Source organism: Mizuhopecten yessoensis, unplaced genomic scaffold (assembly GCF_002113885.1).
Source record: "Mizuhopecten yessoensis strain PY_sf001 unplaced genomic scaffold, ASM211388v2 scaffold10797, whole genome shotgun sequence".
Lineage (NCBI taxonomy): Eukaryota > Metazoa > Mollusca > Bivalvia > Pectinida > Pectinidae > Mizuhopecten > Mizuhopecten yessoensis.
The window spans coordinates 783129-790704 of NW_018408726.1; the positions used below are offsets into that span (position 1 = coordinate 783129).

Consider the following 7576-nt stretch of genomic DNA (forward strand, 5'->3'; position numbering starts at 1 on the left):
TTCAGATAACAACTGTGGATGCTGCACCATTCTCTGATCTAGCAGATATACCGCTTGCCCTGAAGAAGCTGCAGGTGAAGTGTTACAGTTCAATAAACACAAACATGTATGTGTATGTGCGATTGTATCGGTTATCATTCCACTCGTAGCATTCGAACACATGACGTTTTGTTTGTAAGTCTTATTTCCAGTTTTGATCTCTTGACCAACATGTTATGCATTAGTCAAAGCGGTTTATTGTGTTTTTTCTAGGTCATTGTGACTAAACATAATACACTTTAATACCCTTCTGACGAGTGGTCAAAATATTTACTTAACATCAACGTATTACCTATATCCAGGATGGTAGCAGTCAGGTGCTTCTGATTACCTAAGACAAATATGACTATAAACTTTTTTGTACTGCCAATATATATGTTAACTTTAACGGAATTACTCAGTTTACGTTATTTTGTTTTGAGCTAGTTTGTTAAGCACAGCCTAGTTAAAGAAAGGGAAATGTGGTATAGATGTATTAACTACTTCACGTTGTTTTTCATTTTTTTAAATTATAATACTTTGGAATAGTTTTTTTTACTATTTCTTCCTTGATGACTTTTGGCATGGTTGGATGACAATAATTCAGCTCTACTGTTGTGTAGCACAATTTAAGGATTCAGTTTCATTTTGATTTGTTATCGGTGGGTGTTACGTATTAACTTTCTATCTGATTCTATCATATAGTGCTCAGACCGTGTGGTATTTGGGTTTTTCATATAAATAACGTTATGTAAAGGAACCGATTTAATGTTCTGAGATTTTGTTAACGCTCTGTTTGATGATTCGTAAATGACAGTTTATTCACAAATTTTAATATCATTATTGGTCCGACGGTCGTCCATGCGACATTGAATCTGACAACGATTACAATATTAGTTTTTCTTGTTTTAGTATTTGGACAATTATTCACATTTACCATCGCCTTTTCTTGTTCATATAAATTATCTTTACAATTTATCACAATTTGATCTATTCCAACATGACATGCACATCTATATAATTATTTACACTTTTGCTTATTGAATGTTAAAACTTGTTATGCAACCGTTTGATATTTTGTTATGCCATGGTATTTTTATCTAAACTGAGAAAATCAAGTGTTTTGCTATTTTGTTCATCTTGAAGCTGCCATGTCTAAATACATCAATCTTCTTCATGAGACATTATTTGCAATTTCAATTTTAGATTGATTTTTTTACTAAGATTGTATGATTTTCTTTGTTAATGGAGTTTTGAAAAAAAGCGGCGAAGTAAAAGAAATATTAACAAAATAACTTAAAATATATTTTTGTGGTATCAAATCCTAACAAAGGGACATATTTATTGTAGCAGTAATATATGGAAGTTTGGAAAGAGTTTATCCGCGAGTGATGACTCTGCGATTTACATGTATGTATATAATGTTACTGTTCGTAGTTCTACATGTATATTATATTACGTTGTTCTATATGTATATCATATTACGTAGTTCTACGTGTATATAATATTACGTTGTTCTACATGTATATTATATTACGTTGTTCTACATGTATATTATATAACGTAGTTCTACATGTATATTATATTACGTAGTTCTACATGTATATTAAAGTACGTATTTCTACATGTATATTATATTACGTTGTTCTACGAGTATATTATATTACGTATTTCTACATGATTTTCATGGAGATTTGTTCGAAAATTGTGTCCTGTTTTTTACATAAATTTTACATTCCTTTTTAAGTGTGATGACGCTGCGATACAAAATCATCATTGTATTTGGATATTTAGTTATATACATGGGGTCTGTTTTTGAATAAATCCTAAATATTAATATGATTTCCTGTTGTGGTATTGATTATGTTCGTATGAGTTGCGTCCCCTTCCCTAAATAGAATGTGTCATGTAATTAAGTGGATCATTTATGTTCTTAATTGTCGGGTCAAAAAATAACATCAGACGTCCAAAAACTTATCATTCCTATTTAGCTATTATTCGTCATTTCAAGTCGTCCATGTCACCAAAAACAGGATTCAAACTCTGCCAAAAGCCGTTAACCTTTTTTAATCACCTTTCTCTATTTATCGGTCCAATGAAAACTCCCATGAATTTGTGTTTTGATATAACTGTAGCCCAGTTTTGCCAAGCTGTTTCCGTTGACCATGTAGCTCAGTCGGTTACAGGATGGTATATCAATACGAGGTTTAGGGTTCGAATGATTCAATCCCGGTCGAGGTCCACTGGATATTTTGTACTCCTACATTTGTAACACCGTGTGTTGATACATGTGATAGTATATTTCATCGTAAAACTGTACACTTCAACACACATACATATATACATGTAGATATCCGAACATAACCTGTACATATAGCCGGCATTTACTTTCGTACATAACCAGCAAAACGCGTGTTCAACGCACCTCGAACGGTAAGCGCAAACGCAACGCAAACGCACCGTATTTTTGGTAAAGAAATACGGTCCAGTGTCTGTAGCTATATCACAATCAGAATTGGTCATATGGTGCATGTTACCGTTTATGTTCAATAGTCATGCCCTATTTACTGGTTAACACATTGTCAGTATCATTTGACCGGGTGGAATGGTATGCTGACTGCAATTGGCATGTTATTTCAGTTCGATAGCACTATGAAGTCGGCATCAGAACCGCGCGATCACCAAGAGGCACCTACACTAACATACCCTGCCTCTAGCACACATGCACACATACATTACAAACATGGAGGCACGTCATCAAATCGCCTTGGCTGTAAAAGGACGTTTAACACTTTAAAACCAAATCGATGATGCCCCATATATAACCCACTGTCGTGTCTGTAGCAGACGATGTGGAATATCTGAACCGATCCTAGTATAAACATGTAACTTCGAGCATATCTTGTGAACACTGCGTGTTTAGTTACTGATATCATCGTGCACATACACATTTTTTATAAGAGATTTATTAACTGCCAGAATATCACTGTGACATAATTAGCAATCGTAATGGAGCAAAGGTATATCTACTTTATGATGCTCAGTGGTAAAGGCATTTCTGGAAACATCATAGCGAAAGCGAAAGTAGATCCTGTGTTACACACAGGGCTCTGAGAATCGATCACGTCTGCACGTTGTGACCATTACTGATGTTTGTTAGTTTATAAACAATCGGTTGAATGCAATCATCCCCCTTCTACATGATGCTTCTTTAAAGTATCTTTAGAGTAAACAAAACCTAGCAAGGTTTAAAATTGTACCCTTACTTTCTTGTTGATGTATAAAATATGTTTCTTAGAATAAATAAGATGAGTGTTCTGGTCAATCACCCTCTGTATGCACACTTAATGGGTTCTCCTTTCGCAGACATGCTCTTCTGTTCAGCCATTATCATTTCATATTTGGAATGAAGTCTTACAGAGTGTTTTATCCAAATCTTATACGTTTTTCATAACATTGATACCCAAGTCCCTGTGGTACTTCGAAGAAACACCTGACCCAGCATTTGTACGTCAAAGCAGGAACATTTATTAATAGTTACCTGCCTATTTATAAATACACGGATGGACACATTCATACATATTTTGCCATTTAGGGCTAAACGTTGCTCATATACTGGACTTGGTGATTACAAAGCAGTGTTTTATACGTACGGGATATTCGATTACGTACGCCACTTTATCGGGACACGTAAACATCGAATTGTATTCGACTGTTTGTTTGCAGTATGTCGGAATTTGGTTTGTATCAGGTACGACCATCGACTTTACGTTTCACACACGACAGCGTTAGCTGTAAGTTCAGTAATGGACTTTCATTGGAAGAGACCTTCCGGCAGTTTCTTTACGATGAGTTGGATGTTGATGATATGCAATGTCTGGTAGCTATGTACTATAACGGGAAATGGTTGGTTGTGAGAGGTAACAGAAGACTTTATTTATATAAAAAATTGGAGAAAATTGGAAAGTTTACCACGGTAGAAGTCGATAAGCAGAGATTCGAACAAAATCTTTTTGAGCGCCAATACACCTCGAAAAACATGGGTGTTTCCATTCGGATTCGTGGATTTCCGAACATCGTAAATGTTTTGAATCAAATTACAAACGAATGCAGAAACACACCAGGTTTTCAAATTGGCGCAACATCTTTCCGAAGACCGAAGCATAGGTCAAAATCGCGACCCAGATCCGGAAATACAAATGCAGTGGCCGGGTACTCTGGACAAAGCAACACCGCTTGCACAGGATCACATACATCGGGAGAGAACAGCAATCACGACTATAGACAAACTTACAGACCTTTAACACCACCAGCAAACCACAACTACTCTTGGACGTCGAAGACAAACAGTCAGCCGTCTACAACGTTATTAACCCAGAACCGTGCGTTGACGTCACACACGTATGTACATGTACCACCACCAAGATCATATGAGTATATAACGCCTACACCATCAGTGAATCACAACTCCTATCGGATGCCGCAGACACACGATCGACAACCTAGATCTACTTATGGCACACTAACTCCACCAGAACCGCAAGAGACAACGACAAAAGGTTTGTACCTCTCTCTATATATATTACAAAAAGCAGAAACTTATCCTTACGGATGAAGAAATAATATAAAAAGAATAAATATCAACAAGACTCGTTAACGATATTTTTTTTCTTTAAATATATATATAGATTTAAAAAAAGAACCATCACACTCCAAACCTGTTTCATTCGTTTTCTGTTGTCTTTTTCATGTATGCTTTTCTTACTGCACCTCACACGGGAATATTCAACGTGATATTTGTTATTTCTAACCTCGATCGACCTCTCTGTTTTTACACGGCACTAAGGGCAAATATTTCACACAGCAATGTATTCATCTTAACTTCGGCTAAAAATCGAAAACATTTTTCCATCATTTTCTAGTTTGTACAATGTTTTGGTGTTTTATAATTACAGATAATATATGTTGAGTCTAATTTGCATTTATTGTCCCCATTTATTAGCGCACAGAAGCTGCGAACATAACTTCAGTACTGCTAAATAAGCTAAAGTAACATGTTCCACACAAAGGGGTGGGGTACAAGAAAACCAAAAAAAACCCATTAGTTTGCTTCGATAGACATCATAATACAGAAGATACTCCCACGGTGAGATTTCTTTAAATTACAAGCGACACACTATTTATTTAGGCTATATTGTATTAGGTCAAACATTTTTTAAACGTTACTGTATCAATATTTATAATCAGTTTTCCTACTCAGTGAAGACGGTAAGCTAAGACAACCTCAGGTAAAACAGTTATACAGGGTATTTATGCTATAAATATATGGTGTTTACCATGAGGTCAGTTTAGGTCAATAGTTAAAGTATATATCCCGGCAAACATTATATCTAATGTTAAACTTGCGTGATGTTATTTCCAATCATGCACATTATAGCTATTTTATTTGATTGTGGTGACATACTCCTAAGAAAAATGGATTTTATATTGAAACTGAATGGCACTATTGATGATAATATTAGCACATTGTGAAACAGTAGTTACACGTATCAGTGTATGACTATGACCCGTATAAGTAATAGTACGACGCTAGATTAATATGATTAACACAAAGTACAGATCATGCTCAACCTCTTCGACCTAAATTTGTTATAGATCATTTGAATAGACCAAATAGTACAGTCGGAAAGAGGAGCATACCAACTGTTGAATGGTCAAATTGCTTTGTGTAGAAAGGAGGGGTCGAATCCACTACGTATTGTTTGTGCTGACATGTTGTTTGTAATACAAAATATCAGGCTAGCAATAAATGTACACTGCAACTGCCGCGGCAAAGTACCCGGTAGTCACATGCAGTATATCTTTGAAGAGACCAAAATTTTTAAGTAGAAAAGAAGAGCAAAACAAATGTTGAATGTGTATATTGTTTTGTGTAGAAAGAAGGCGAATCGTATACGTTCACTGTGTACTCTGTATAAATTGTTCGTGTTGTTTGTAATAAATAATATAAGCCTGGCAATGCTTGTTTACTGACTCAGTCGCAGTAAATTACCCGGTAGTCACAAGACGCGCATGGCTTCTTATCGGAGCTTGTTATCAGTTCCCCAACTTTTTAAAATATTATAGGGAGAAGAATGTTGTTCGAAGGATTATAGTTTGTTTCTGAGTAGTATCGGCAGTATTTACCTGTGCTTTAGCTGTGGTTAACCTGTATTTAAAGTGGTGTTCTATCTAAGCTGGAAGTTGATCATGCTTTATTTAATAATACATTATATAAGACTTTCAGATGTAATAAGTTTGTACTGTAAACATATATACAATATTACTATAAATAGTTATAAAATGAAACTTTTCTTCATTATTGTAACCTTTAATAAGATGCCTAAATTACCTAGTAAGAATGTTGTGAGGTGTTAACGTTGATAATTAACTTTGGAAAAGAAATTTGTCTAAATTCCTAGATGTTAGGAATATCTCCACTTCACGCAATGTATATGCACTAGACCGGACTGCAACACTTTTACAGAGAGAACGACGACATCAATCGACTTTTGCGCTTAGCCGCAGTTTTACCACTGGTGCCCCTAGAGAGTGTTGCCAATGTTTGGTTCAACGCTTTAGATGAATTAGACGACGCTGACCTACCCATGAAAACATCACCTTTTCACAGATTACGTCGTAACACATTGGATCGAGGGAGATCGTCGTATCTGGAACCATTACAACACCGAAAGGACCCTGCACCACCAAACACATTGAAGCCTGGCACGGGAAGTTGAAGAAGGTTCACCATTCAAACCCAGATATCTTCGCCATCATTAGAGTGTTCCAGGGGATTCAGGCAGCCAACGATAGTGATACATCGAGATGCAAGAGGAGTAAACAGACCACGCGAGAAAGGATACCGGAACATCAGCAGCCGACTGACCCAGCTAAAGGACCGCATTGAGAACCAGACGATGGACTTTATGGTGAACGCGAACGCAGCATCACATCTCTTACATTTGGAATAGACTGTCAGATGGTAGTGCTGATTTTGTATTGGGATTTGAAGTTTAAATTTGAGATATGAGATTGAATTAACATTTTGTTACTAGTATACAGAACATTTTCATCTTAGCAAGTCGACAATTCCATTAAATCCACGAGTCTATAAAAATAGGTCATCGACAAATGAATCGCACGATATTAAAAAGCGGTTAAATTTTGTATGCACTGTTGTGATCTTTCTAATTTGTACTAAGCTGATTCAATATGGTATCTTGTGTGTATGTAGGTCTGTGACTTAAACAGGCTGGCAATAGGAATGCGGCAAAACATTATTAGATTCCTTTGTGTCAAACTACGTCTTTGTCAATTAACAATCATCAAACATGTCTGGGATGGCTAGTTAGTGTTATTTAAACGTTTCCATTTATAAATGAAGACTTTAAAACCGTTATCTCGTTTTTAACTTAGTTGAAAGGGTGCTAAAATGCCATTCTAATGTGCCGAATGGCTTGTTTCCTATCTTTTGTTCAATAACAAATGCTTCGCAATTTTTTAATCCCCCCCCCCC

The 7576-nt window shown here is 36.0% G+C and overlaps 1 long non-coding RNA gene across 1 annotated transcript in view; it reads left to right on the forward strand.

The window, feature by feature from the left end:
• The window catches only part of LOC110462479, a 3469-nt gene extending 3089 nt beyond the window's left edge, over nt 1–380 (forward strand). The window contains exon 2 of the long non-coding RNA XR_002464289.1: nt 6–380. This is a non-coding gene — a long non-coding RNA (uncharacterized LOC110462479). The remainder of the gene's footprint in view (nt 1–5) is intronic.
• The last annotated feature ends 7196 nt before the right edge of the window (nt 381–7576 follow it).